This window comes from Haliotis rufescens, unplaced genomic scaffold, assembly GCF_023055435.1.
Source record: "Haliotis rufescens isolate VD_foot unplaced genomic scaffold, xgHalRufe1.0.p SCAF_18, whole genome shotgun sequence".
In the NCBI taxonomy this organism is placed as follows: Eukaryota; Metazoa; Mollusca; class Gastropoda; order Lepetellida; family Haliotidae; genus Haliotis; species Haliotis rufescens.
The window spans coordinates 20,604,312-20,618,249 of record NW_025963868.1 but is presented as its reverse complement, the minus strand read 5'-3'; the positions used below and the strand labels follow the sequence as shown (position 1 = coordinate 20,618,249).

The 13,938-nt window shown below is 41.0% G+C and overlaps 1 protein-coding gene across 10 annotated transcripts in view; it reads right to left on the bottom strand.

Moving 5' to 3' along the window:
• The window catches only part of LOC124147998, a 434,301-nt gene that overhangs the window by 25,720 nt on the left and 394,643 nt on the right, over positions 1–13,938 (bottom strand). For all 10 annotated transcript variants that reach the window (XM_048398395.1, XM_048398387.1, XM_048398385.1 and 7 more), the window contains one exon: positions 10,189–10,289. The gene's annotated coding sequence lies outside the window, so the exon portion shown is untranslated. The remainder of the gene's footprint in view (positions 1–10,188; positions 10,290–13,938) is intronic.

Sequence of the window (13,938 nt, the reverse complement as noted above, 5' to 3'; positions counted from 1 at the left end):
ATCGAGCCTGGAAATTCGGGCCTAGTTGCCTCGGCAAGATGGTGCCAAATGACAGCTTCCTTGTAAGAAGACAGCTCTTGTAAGAGATCCTCTCTCTCTCTCTTTCTCTCTCTATATATATTTATACATCTATGATGTTTTCAAATGTAGTGGGGCAACATCATAACCTGGAGTTGATTGATCCGGCCCTAGATCTAGACGCAGAACACTGCTGAGCCTTGCTCCAAGGCCGTACTGAAAGACAAGTCAATGGTTGTAGAGTAATTCTAGCCTCATAATCTGCAAGTATGGATACGCTGACAGAACAGCCTTGTGACATTCAGTTTCACCAACCATATAAAGATTCCACTCTTTTATAGGGACAACTTGTTATTATTATTTATTTGTTCTATATAATATAATCTCGTAGTTATGATTTAAAATAATGATTATGTCTTTAGGCGTTTGTGCCAGTCTAACCGCTGCTATTGAGAGATGAATGCGGTAAATGTTTCAGCCGGCTAGAGTTTAGCAATGATCTGGGGCCATGATAGACCAGTTGTCTAAGGTACTGCAACTGTGGGTTTGGATCCTGGGAAGCCCTGAACAGGTACAACATAAAACACATCCTGAAAATGGCATAAACATATGACATTCGACAACACTGTTACACCTATTTTGCATTTTATGACAACCAAACGATTTATCTTACAAGGACACAAGCGTTCACAACCTCACTATATTTAGCCCTATCTATCTGTTGACTGCCTAAACACTTCCAAAGATTAATGAGGAATAGTCTGATATCTGAGCAGCACATAATTGTTGACAATGTTTAATCACATTGCAGCCTGGAGTAAAATATTCATAGTGCAGCACCGTCTGTTCTTGTCTCACGAGGACCCAGCCCAGCGTTTAGGAGTCTCCAGACACTGTGTGTAAGTCCCAATCTAAGTGTATGAGACACTTCTGTCTGGGGCACCCACAGCTGTTGCACACAGGAGCTGATACGATCGAAATGAACCGCGCCCTAAACAAACACTGACCAATCAATAAACAGCTGATCAACAATGGCTGCCGGTCACTACATCCTGCACGATCTTAAAGGACCGGGAACCACTGAAGTGACTTCCTTTAAAGGGCTATGGTCATTGGTGGGACAGTTTAAAACTTACCATTTCAAATTGGGAATGGAAGCAGAACGTTGGAAAAGAGTATTTTTGTGGATTGACCAAAACGTAATATCTTTCGTAGAAGTGAAAAATGTGTCAGAAAATAGAAACAATTACTGTCATTTTACAGGTACAGAATGGTATGTTTGTTTCTTTATTCTGTCTCGAAAGTATTTTCTTGAGGCATTGTGGGAATGTTTACAGGGGCATCACCATGACAAATTATCAGCCATTATGCAAGCAATAAACTTGATGTCGAGAACTGTTGCTCGTTGAAGACAATGCTCTTTCTTGAAGGGCAAGAGCTACTTGTTGGTACCCAGGATGACATTAGGGCTTTTAAAAGGTCAATGTCAATGCTCCTCAAGAGCATTTGTCATTGACGGCAGAGTTCGGTTTTAACACATCTTTGAATAGTATTTCAATTCCAATATTTGCAGGAGGAAAGATATGCAGATTGTGGCCTGCTATTTATGGAACTAACAAGAATCGGCGATACAGGCCTTGTACTTTGATACATATTGTGATATATTGGTAGATAAAGTGTCTGACAGTGATCGACACTGACTGCATGCTGATCCTATTTTTACATACTAAAGTACATGTGACGTCAAAGTCTGCATGGTCATTCGTTGCTGTTGTGATAGAAATAATAGTGAAACTTTTTATATTTGTTTTACCCTTTATATCGGAACACAGAAAAAGTGTAAGACTGTCCACCAGTATACAAGTTATCCCGGGAAGTCCCAATTGCTAGATTAGGTAGTCCTGATAGACAAGGATCAACACTGGATTAATGTGTGAATCCAACCCATGGACATCGGATCCTGACCAGGCTGAGATGCATCCTTTCACTTGTAATTGTTAAACTGTCATCATGGACAATTTCCAATCAATCAGATTGCAAATACAAAACCACAATTGTTTTGTTGAACATGCACAATTGAAATCATCTAATATTTATCAGTCATCACCAGCTGAAATATGTTGACATCATGACAGCACACACCAGCACCAGGTGAGTCACAGCTCCGATTAGCTGCGTATTTCTGCCATGGGAACTAACGTAATCCACGAGTGACTGAGTATGCTTCAACACCGCTCTTTGCAATAATCCTAAAATATCACGGTGGGGATGCCAGTAGTTCACTTGTCCTTATAATGATAACATATAGCATAACCCTAAGAATGGATCATTTCTACTAGTTCTTATGATACCTTAACTATTAGGCAGTTTGACAAGGTCTATAAGACTAGTGCCAATTTCGCTGATTATTTACGTAAAATACTCACAATAGATAACCAATACTCAATTAATGTTGAGTGTACAAACACTGATGGAAAGTTTAGAAAGCAGCCATCATAAAAGAACATTGACTGACTACCCGATGTGACCTTCTCAACTTGTGTACATGTATTTTGCTACAGACCTTTATTGCTGGTCGAATGAAGGCATCACACACACATGCAAAATAACCAGGCTTTCACACAGCGCATCAATGTAGAGAATGGATGCAGAGAAAGAACATACTGCATCCCTCAGAAAGCATCAGGATTCATTGTACCTACAACTCATCAAGAGCAGTGATGGGTGTCTGTCATTTCATCCATCAATCATGACCACTGTCCACATGATCATTGATCACTTTAAACTTGTCAAAACACATGTGCACTACACCATATCATAACTTTACAGGGCCCTTGTTTGCCTTTTTGCCTTGACCCCCTCTTTTGTAAATCAAGGTAAAACCCTGAATAATGCAAAAACGTGAAATATCTTGTATTGTGAATTAGACATGTGTATCACTTTTGAGTCCATGTGACATGTGACATGTGACACACATGGGGTATTACAAGAAAGATATATATTAGAAGTCACCAGGCACAGCATTTCAAGAAGGATTATTTCATTTTTAGATGTTTACTCACTGGTGTAAAAATACCCAACAGATTGGTCCCAAGGGAGTAAATATATTGAATACCCACAGAAAACGACAAATCCCCAATGTGAATGATAACATGTGAGTAAATACTCAAAGACTAAAAAAGTAATCTGGAGCCCCGGGTGAGTTGATAATGGGACATAATAACGTGGGGGAAAAAAGCCCCACCTTCTTTAAACGAGGTTAATTACTCACAATGGACCTGATGAAGAAAAGGAAGATATTTAATTTGAGAGAGTATTTTTTTCATCTGAAGTGCTGATGAAGTTTAAAACTGATAATTATAGATTTGAAAGCACAAATAAAGGAAGAGGAATGACAAGGTGATACTCCTGTCAATGGTTCACATTTCTTCAGATGTCCATCTGTCCTTAAAAAATGCAGATCTAATTAACAGCCAAAAAAAAATCAATGTTCTACACTCCTTTCTTGTTGCGAGCATCACAGAAGTGTGTGAAACCAAGTCAGTCGTCTCGAAAAACGACCTACTTGGGTCGGGTTGCATCGCTTTAAAAATTGGCTGTATGTCCATCAAATTGGAATTTTTAGGTGTAAAAATTAAGAGAAGATAAACAAAATATATCTGCCAGTAATCAATATTGTGCACTAATTATGATTGTATTTCTGAGGTGAGAAGGGAAGATACTTGTGTTTAGATCTATATGGAGTGAGTGAGTGAGTCAATTTTTTGTCATGAAAAAAGGCTGCTATATCTTACACAGATCAGTTTACAATCAGTTTGCTGGAAAACTGCTGAGTGAGGCGTTAAACACACAAACATCAGTTTACATTCTCAGCTCCCTGGGGAATACACAACACAAAGCTCATGTTCATATCTCCATCTCATCTCAGAGGATCCACGAAAGATTATTAAATATTTATTCATTTTATGTACACTTCTACACTGCAGTGACACATCATCAACTGCTTTCTTCATAAATGAATATTTATCGTCATTAATATGAATAAACTCAATTCAGAGCAATTAAATCTTCATAAAACCTGTGTTTTATGAAACTAAAACATCAATATTTTTACATTTAAAAAAAGGATATGTACTAAATTTACATACAAATGTAAGATTCAAGAAGGGGAATACATGTAGTTCAGAGTTGGGTCAATACTAAAGTTAGAGTTAAGGTATGGTTTGTTTGAGATCTCCCTAACTCTTTCCTATGTTTAATCTATACACCTCGCACAGATGTAAATTAAATGTTCACCGTCATAAACGAAAGGCTCTATCTCTTCACTAACATGATTCAGAAGTAATCCATTTTTTTTTGGTCAACAAAATCAATTGAATTTGATAAATCTTTGTAAATCAAGACTTCAAGGTTTTCACAGATGTTTCTTTACTTATCCATTTCCTAGAATTAAACAAAAGAAATAGTGAAAACTGATAGTTCTAACAATAAAAATCTTGTCTGACATAGACTTCTGCTGATTTGAGGAGGTTGTATATGAAACCTTTGTTGAATCGTCGCAAAAAAATGTATACTGAAGAAACCCTTTTTTTAAAAGTATGTCAAATGACTCCATTACCACAATGATACCAGGCGTAGCGATCGCAGAGACACAGCTAACACTCACTACCTAAAGAGGTAGAATTTGATCCCGTCTAGTAACCCAAGCAAGCTGCAATTTAACAAACTTCTCCAACTTCCTTCCAATGTAATGAATAGATGCGGAAATATCAAACTAGTTTAACGGCTTTCTGCTCAATTAACAATTTTGAAAGCTAATGGTAGTCAGCATTGTGTTCCATGGCGGACCACTGACCCCTAACAGCCGGCCTCGCCTATCTACCGCTCAGACATAACACTACGAATAGCCAATACGAATACTTCGTCCCTCCCCCAGGCAAACACCAATTCAACTTCCATGCCGGTTGCCGTTAGCAACACAACAACACAGACTGTTTGTAGCCTTTCTGACAGATAAAATATTGGGCTGTCTGCACTTTGAGGTCACGGCAGAGTCCACTCCCACTGAGGGGGTGGAGGTCGTTTGAGGACAACCGTCTGGGACAGCCTGTCTGCTGATAAAGTCAGCTCCCATACTGATTCAAGTCCTGCCAATACATTTGAAGATTTGGCAGGAAAAAAATGTTCAGACATGGTATTATCATGAATAAATTGGTGACCATGGTTGAGTGAACCCCAGTTCTCCATTTTGAAGTGACAGATGGTTAGGTCCGCTGGGGCGGAACAGCCACGGCTAAGTTTGTCTGAGTTTCGAGTGTGACCCAGACATGGTGGAACACCGGCTTAGGGCTAAATTGGACCAGATGGCTCAAGTGACAAAGTCACAGGAAACTTAACAATAAACATCCTATTTAAATCAATGAGTAATTCTCTACATGAAAAGTACATACCTTGAGTCGGATGTCTGTTCGTCTAGACTGGCCGACACACTGACTGACTGACTAGGATATGATTAAATCCTATTATAATCATTATCCAAACGGACTGCTCCAAGCACTCGGTCCCATACGGGCTGTCCGAGCTTCCGTCAAACAACATCACTGTCTCATTCCCAGTTTCGTAAGGAGAATTTTCAAATTCCTAACAGTGTCGAGAAGTTTGGCCAGTGAGTTCCGTGCTTCTGGCATGTTAGCTTTTCTTCTACCCTGTGCCAATAATAGACTCTTCCAGTTTGCAGAGTAGGGCAGACTCTATATTTAGCCTAGGGGGATACAGGCTAGACAAGCCAGCGAGACAGGCCAAGCCTGTACGGGAGATCCCACTACACTGACTCGACAGAACTCTTTCGCGTATTCACTCAATTCGGCTTTCTTCTGCAACTGTGTCTGTGGCAGAGATAATCAACACTGTCCACAGCCCGGGTCTGCCCACCTCGCGAGACAACAAATTTACTTAATCCCTTATCACACAATAGAAAAAGGAAGTCTATTGAGTGTGATTCTCAGCAATTTGAAGTTAAGATGAAATGTCTGTCAATAAACCACATCTAGACAAAGTGACACATCTACACATAGTGACACATCTAGACATAGTGACACATCTAGACACTGTGACACATCTAGACACAGTAACACATCTAGACACAGTGACACATCTAGGACATAGTAACACATCTAGACACAGTGACACATCTAGACAGAGTGGCACATCTAGACACAGTGGCACATCTAGACACAGTAACACATCTAGACATAGTGACACATCTAGACACAGTGACACATCTAGACATAGTGACACATCTATACATAGTGATACATCTAGACAGAGTGACACATCTAGACAGAGTGACACATCCAGACATAGTGACACATCAAGACAGTGACACATCTAGACAGAGTGACACATCTAGACAGAGTGACACATCTAGACAGAGTGACACATCTAGACAGAGTGACACATCTACACATAGTGACACATCTAGACAGAGTGACACATCTACACATAGTGACACATCTACACATAGTGACACATCTAGACACAGTGACACATTAAGGACTACCATTGAATAAGCTAACACTACAACCAATCTAGGGGACATATCTTTCTTTTAGTATTTCATCCACTGAACTACGTTCTATGTTAATGTAAGTGTGAAATATCCCTGTATCACATGCTCAGTGCCACAATAAACTGCTTACAGTAAGTAATTCATCACAGAGTTAATACTCCCAAACCAACCAAGCTGATGCTTCTAATCTGTGTATAATAAAATATCCATCAACTTGGAAGACACATAAAGGTGCCGGCATTGATGACTACAGGAAATTGTCCTGACAGAACCTTGTTAGCCAATAAGCAGCTCTGATAGTCAGGAGATAAAACTTAATATCATCAGAAGGTGAAGGGGCACATGTCAGGGGAGGCCACTCTCAGCAAGTCCATGGGCATCCTCACGCTTGCCCTCTCCCAATTCCATCTTTAATATCAAAGTTTTGTCGACAACAGGGTCTGGTTAATCCAGCCCCTTGTGGCAGACAAATTAATAAACTCTTCTCCATGCCTCACTGACTCTGGTTATTTCGACACTTTATGTGTCTGCAACTCAAGTATGAATATCTAATTAATTTGGCAATTACTCGAACCCTAATCCACAGCAGATTGGTTGAGTTTACACGGCATTAATCATAGTGTCTAGACCAGACCTTGCTTTCTTGTCCTGAGGACAATTCCAGAATGGCCAGCTCGGCTGAGCTTGGGGATTTACATTTCAGACTAGTTCACTGAACCCAAGGTTACATTTGAATCCATCCAAATTACCCAAATTTCATCATTTCATGATTACCAAGTTCACTCGGTGCCTATGAAACAACAGCTGACTGGACCCTGTCTATAGAGTCTTATATAATACCTTGACTGAACTCTGTCTACAATCATCTATGGCTTAACTGGACTTTGTCTGTAGTTGTGTTCATATGGCTTCACTGGCCATTATGAAAATTTCTGAATGCTTGCATGCCCCACAACAGGGAGATCTAAACAGGGACATGGTTCTAGGGTTAAAACGATTGCCCCAATAGTCACCCAAACACAGAGCCCAAACAGGTGCAACAATACCCCAATAGGCAGCCCTAATAGGAACAAGGCTCTAGGCTTGCAACAAGTGCCCCAGTAGTCATGCAACACAGAGCCCTAATAGGAACAAGGTTATAGGCTTGCAACAAGTGCCCCAGTAGTCACGCAACACGGAGTCCTAATAGGAACATGGTTCTAGGCTTGCAACAAGTGCCCCAGTAGTCACACAACAAGGAGCCCTAATAGGAACAAGCTTCTAGGCTTGCAACAAGTGCCCCAGTGGTCACACAACACGGAGCCCTAATAGGAACAAGGTTCTAGGCTTGCAACAAGTGCCCCAGTAGTCACGCAACACGGAGCCCTAATAGGAACAAGCTTCTAGGCTTGCAACAAGTGCCCCAGTGGTCACACAACACGGAGCCCTAATAGGAACAAGGCTCTAGGCTTGCAACAAGAGCCCCAGTAGTCACACAATACGGAGCCCTAATAGGAACAAGGTTCTAGGCTTGCAACAAGTGCACCAGTGGTCATACAACACGGAGCCCTAATAGGAACAAGGTTCTAGGCTTGCAACAAGTGCCCCAGTAAGTAGTCACACAACACGGAGCCCTAATAGGAACAAGGTTCTAGGCTTGCAACAAGTGCCCCAGTGGTCACGCAACACGGAGCCCTAATAGGAACAAGGCTCTAGGCTTGCAACAAGTGCCCCAGTAGTCACACAACACAGAGCCCTAATAGGAACAAGGTTCTAGGCTTGCAACAAGTGCCCCAGTGGTCACACAACACAGAGCCCTAATAGGAACAAGGTTCTAGGCTTGCAACAAGTGCCCCAGTGGTCACACAACAAGGAGCCCTAATAGGAACAAGGTTCTAGGCTTGCAACAAGTGCCCCAGTAGTCACACAACACGGAGCCCTAATAGGAACAAGGTCTGCCTTTAAAACATACAGGAACAATCTGAAGCTGCTCACATACAGATATAAAAGATTTCCACGCACAGAACGCCATATCCCGTTGGTACCAGGCAATAAAGACTTATTTTATCAAATCATATATTTTCGTGACAGCTGCTTAAAGGATTTCTCTGACCAATTCTTTGGGGAAGGGAAAAATAGCAGCCTTCAAGCTAGACTTTTCATTTTGCACACTTGCGGAATAAATACGGTAGCAGTAATATATTTTATTCACCCCTTGTGTTCTCCCACAAACAAAAGTCCAGACTTGAGAGCCGAACCCTGGAGGCAGAGCTGCGAGTGCATTCTATACGATGTAGTTCCACATCTCAGTCTATCCTCAAGAGTATCCCACTTGTCCAATTCATTTAATTTTCCTTTTTTTCATTCAAGCTATGAGGGGTTTATTCAATGCTATAGAGAGTCGGTGTTTTCCCTCTCTGCTCTGCTAATAAAGTTAGGAGGTTGGTGTCGTTTCCTTCACATTCGGGTCGCTAGTGATAAACTTGTCAGTTGAAACTAGACTGAGCTCTGTCTGGGGTAGATAACGTGGCTGTATTCACGTTTTAATCCAAACCGACTAATTCAGACGTATGTAACTACCACTGGTAGTTTCAGATTGGATATATTTATTCTGAAATCACAGACCAGCGATTCACAACCAGAGCGAAGATTTCCATAAGATTTACTTCTTTTCCTATATCAGAATGTAAACGAGATTTGTGAGAGGGAATATTTTTTTCTTTAATTTCAAATAGTGTGTACAGGGCGAGGAGTCACAGGATTAAACCATTTGGTCCCTTGGACAGGTCGTCCAAACTCAGAATGTCTGTGGTTCAAATGCAATCACAAGAACCGGACACTTTATGGCTGCTATAGTTGCACTCAACATGGGTCTGAGCACATCCATAGAACATTTGAGCAGGGTAAGTCTCATTACATTCCCCGGACATGCCTTCTGTTGATGGGAGAGTACTCGTGTAGCAGGGTGTGAAGTCATCCCACAGATCACATTCTTATCTTGTCAGTTTCCCTGATCGGGTTAACTTCTTTGGTCAAGTGGACAAGGCGTCCGACCTCAGATCAGAACGTCTGTGGTTCAAAACCCATTGTGGGAAACGTCAATTTTATGGCTACTACACATAGTAACCTGATCTCTCACCTAAAAGGTTAGGTCAGCAGTTCAAGTGTTAGCTCATCACACCACAGTCCTGAGTTTGCTTTCCCATATGGTACAATGGATGAACCAAATCTGTTTCTAATCTAGCTCAAAATCAATCACTCTTTGTCATGAACAATGACTTGAAGGTTTACATACAGGATGGTGAAATATGGCAGTCATTGTACTTTGACAACTACTTTCTGAAAACAGCCATGCAGTTTGTCAGTCTAAACTACTTGACCTGTGAATAATTTCAAGGTGGTACAACACCAGGCACGTTGGTTCCGATTCTGTCTGACTTTTTCCTGTAGTGTCTGGTAACTAGGAGAAACATCCTCCATCATTGTGCGTACTGTTCCACAGATATCATTCCCCCAGTGACTAATGTCACTTTCCAACTTGAAAACAATCAACTGACATAAATCATAGTGTTCGGGAGGCTATGATTGATTCTGATGAAAAGCAGATAAAAAGGTGTCCTTACCAGATTCCCGCAATGAAGACAGTATCCTCCTTGAAGGATGGTGTCACCATGCAGATAGCAGCATAACTTGGACGATAGCATCACTTGGAAGGTAGCATCACCTGCAAGATCCATGTGTTGGGAATAGAGATACGCAAGAAATGAAAGATGAGGTGAAAAGGGGTTTAACATTATCTCACTTGTATAGTGAAGTGCATGCGCATGTGTGTGTGGCTGCTTGTACCTGTCCTGAGGTATGCTGGTTTTGTGGCGCTATACCATGTTGCAGTTTAACATGAATACCTCAAGCAGACACGGTATACCGACTCAAGAGCCAACCAGTCCTTGTTTTATTCCCTTTATGTCTTGCGCCAACCTGGGTAACAACAAGTACAATCATTTAAAGCGGCCACGTAACCGAACCACGGACCCTCCGCTCTCCCGACAGGCGCCCTATCCATGCAGGGAGTGGAGAGTAACATTGGAGGACAGGTTGGACAGATGGTTCAGTGGTGCTGGAGGGAAGGACAGGGTTGGGCAAATTTGTAAACAGGTGGTGTTGGGTGGTACTAATTTCAGGTGGGATAGAGAAGTGGGGTGAAATTTAAGACATGGAGTGGCTGAGGATGGTGGGTTGGGTGTTGTGGAGTGTGGTGGGGAGTGTGGTGGGGAGATGCATGGTCCAGTAAGATTATTTTCTGTGGGGAATACATAACATCTTTCACAAAAAACACTGAGATTCACAAGCAACACCTTCAGGCGTGTTGAAAAACGTCTCATCATTCAGTGAGTATCTTCCAACTTCTCCAAAGCGAGAAAAAAAGAGTCTATGAATAGTTGCAAAGGTATCACGCTTGTAATACTCAAGGGGTTTCTGATAAATTGTTTCCCTCTGCTTCTGACACTTAGTGGCTAAATTGTCTGGGAGGAAGTCGAAACATTTTGTCACCACATAACCTAATGGGGAATATCTCGGTTCAACCATAAATAGTAAAAAAGGGCTTTCTATTTAGAGTGAGATCTTGAAATTCTGTTGATTAATGCTGGATCATGTAGAAATTGATGGCAAGCAACAAAACCGGTTCTCCAACAACATGACGGATCATTGCAATTAACCAACACGATACCACCGGATCTTAATGACAGACCATTTAACACCAGCGTTTATCAAAGCCAAGAAGACCCCAATGCTTTATAATCGTATGGCAAGATTTTCAGACAAATTGCTTTATAAGATTCACAGAGTGTTTTTTAAAGGCTCTATTTCCATGGGACTATTTCGGTCCAGTGTTAATGTCTCATATGGGCTGCTTATTATTGTTGCGTTGCAAAAAGGAAATTTCTCCACGTACCAGAGGTGAACAGTTGGTACCAAAGGGACAAAGGCAGCTTGTGTGATTGTACAAGCACTGCAGTTGTCATGGGGGCACACTTCATATTGAACCATTGTGAACATGTCTATACGACAACAAACATCACAACGCTGACACTGTCAGCCTCGAATAGCAACAGGACGTACACAGTAAATGTTTGTCGCAAAAGTAAGAAACCTCGTTGGCCAACAAGCTCTGCATCAAAGATTTCCCCTCCTGCAACTCAGTACGCAAACAGCTGTAAACAATGAGATCAAATTGAGGCGGACTTATCTCAACGATGTCTAGACTAAGAGTTACGATTCAATGAAATTTTGTTGATCTGCGCTGATAGATGAAAAATCCATATCCACTTCAAAGTGAGAGTACAGTCTCTTTATTTGTGTATTGATTATTCTAAACACCAAGAGAATACAGCCATTCTAGGGGATTATCCCAGAGTGGAAATACTCCATCTTTAACTAGGTTTCTGGTTAGTGTATGTACACTAGTGTATGCGGTCTTCATTCTAGGCTTGTTCAAATGTAGTTAACTGGTAGTGTACACTAGTGTATGCGGTCTTCATTCTAGGTTTGTTCAAATGTAGTTAACTGGTAGTGTACACTAGTGTATGCGGTCTTCATTCTAGGCTTGTTCAAATGTAGTTAACTGGTAGTGTACACTAGTGTATGCGGTTATCATTCTAGGCTTGTTCAAATGTAGTTAACTGGTAGTGTACACTAGTGTATGCGGTCTTCATTCTAGGCTTGTTCAAATGTAGTTAACTGGTAGTGTACACTAGTGTATGCGGTCTTCATTCTAGGCTTGTTCAAATGGAGTTAACTGGTAGTGTACACTAGTGTATGCGGTCTTCATTCTAGGCTTGTTCAAATGTAGTTAACTGGTAGTGTACACTAGTGTATGCGGTCTTCATTCTAGGCTTGTTCAAATGTAGTTAACTGGTAGTGTACACTAGTGTACAGTAGTGTACGCAGTCTTCATTCTGGTTTGTTGGTTTGTTGTTTAACGCTGCACTCAGCAATATTCCAGCCATATGACAGCAGTCTGTAAATAATCGAGCCTGGACCAGACAATCCAAGGATTGATATCAAGAGCATCGATCAACGCAATTAGGATCGATGACATGCATCAACCAAGTCAGCGAGTCTGACCACCTGATCCCATTAGTCGCCTCTTACGACAAGCAAAGTTTTCTTTTACGGCAAGCATGGGTTGCTGAAGATCTGTTCTACCCGCATCTTCACTGGTCCTTCATTCTGGCCATCATCATCATCATCATCATCATCACCATTATCATCATCATCTATATTGTTTTGGCCATAGTTTCATGCCATAATCATTACAACTCAACAATCAAGTTCATGAGTTTGCAAGAAATACTTGTGAGATAAAAATCTCACATTTTGCTTGCTAAATAGGTCTGTGTTATTCTTGTCAAAACCAAAAGAACTTTAAATGTAGAGCTGCAGAACAGTTTGTCCTACACTACCACGAGGGCAGGAAGGATCACCCTATATTGGCTAATGTCTCATCCCTCAAAGCTAAAAATATGACCAAAACTTGTCAATTTCACTCGAGATAAATCAGAAGATTCAAATCTCCCTGGCAACAGAACATGATAAACTGATACGAAGTATGATGATTAAAATTGATTTTGTCTGCACGATAAATCAAATTTCATCTACACACCTACATACAAGATACGATTCTTGACTTGAGAGTCGAGATGGAGCCTTGTGAGGGTTGTGTGTTTGTAGTTCACCACCACACACAATATTCTAGCTGGAAGATTGTAACCTCTAAATTATCAAGTCTGGATCACACAATCCAGTGATTGGTATTACAAGGATCATCCTCAGGGAGGAAAATGGCTGACTTTGACATTGTTGGCAATACTTTATTCATCTCTAATACATTGTTTAATATAATTATCAAGCCTAAGATTTCGGTATACTACTGCAATACAACTGTAATAATTGACACCTATCAAAATAGTGGCAATAGTGATGCCACACCATCAGCCAAGGCACCAGGGCTAAACATCTAAGCAAAATAAACAATTTTGGACTGATAGTCCATTGAGTGTCATTCACCATTATATGCACACACAGCATTCTCCAGCTATTTGATTTGTACACATGTAAACCCACACAGAACTCAATGGCTGCAATAGAAACTAACTGCTTTAGTCCACCAGTCCTTATAATGATTTCATATAGCAAAATGCTCAATAATGGCAAATTTCGACTAGTCCTACCTTAATTTTGGGCAGTTTCGCAAGGACGATGAGACTAGTGCCAATTTTTAACGATGCGACGGTACTATCTTTTGGCTGCAGGTGACATGGCACCCAAAGCGAGAGAATGTATGAAAAATCACAACAACTTAATGACGCTGA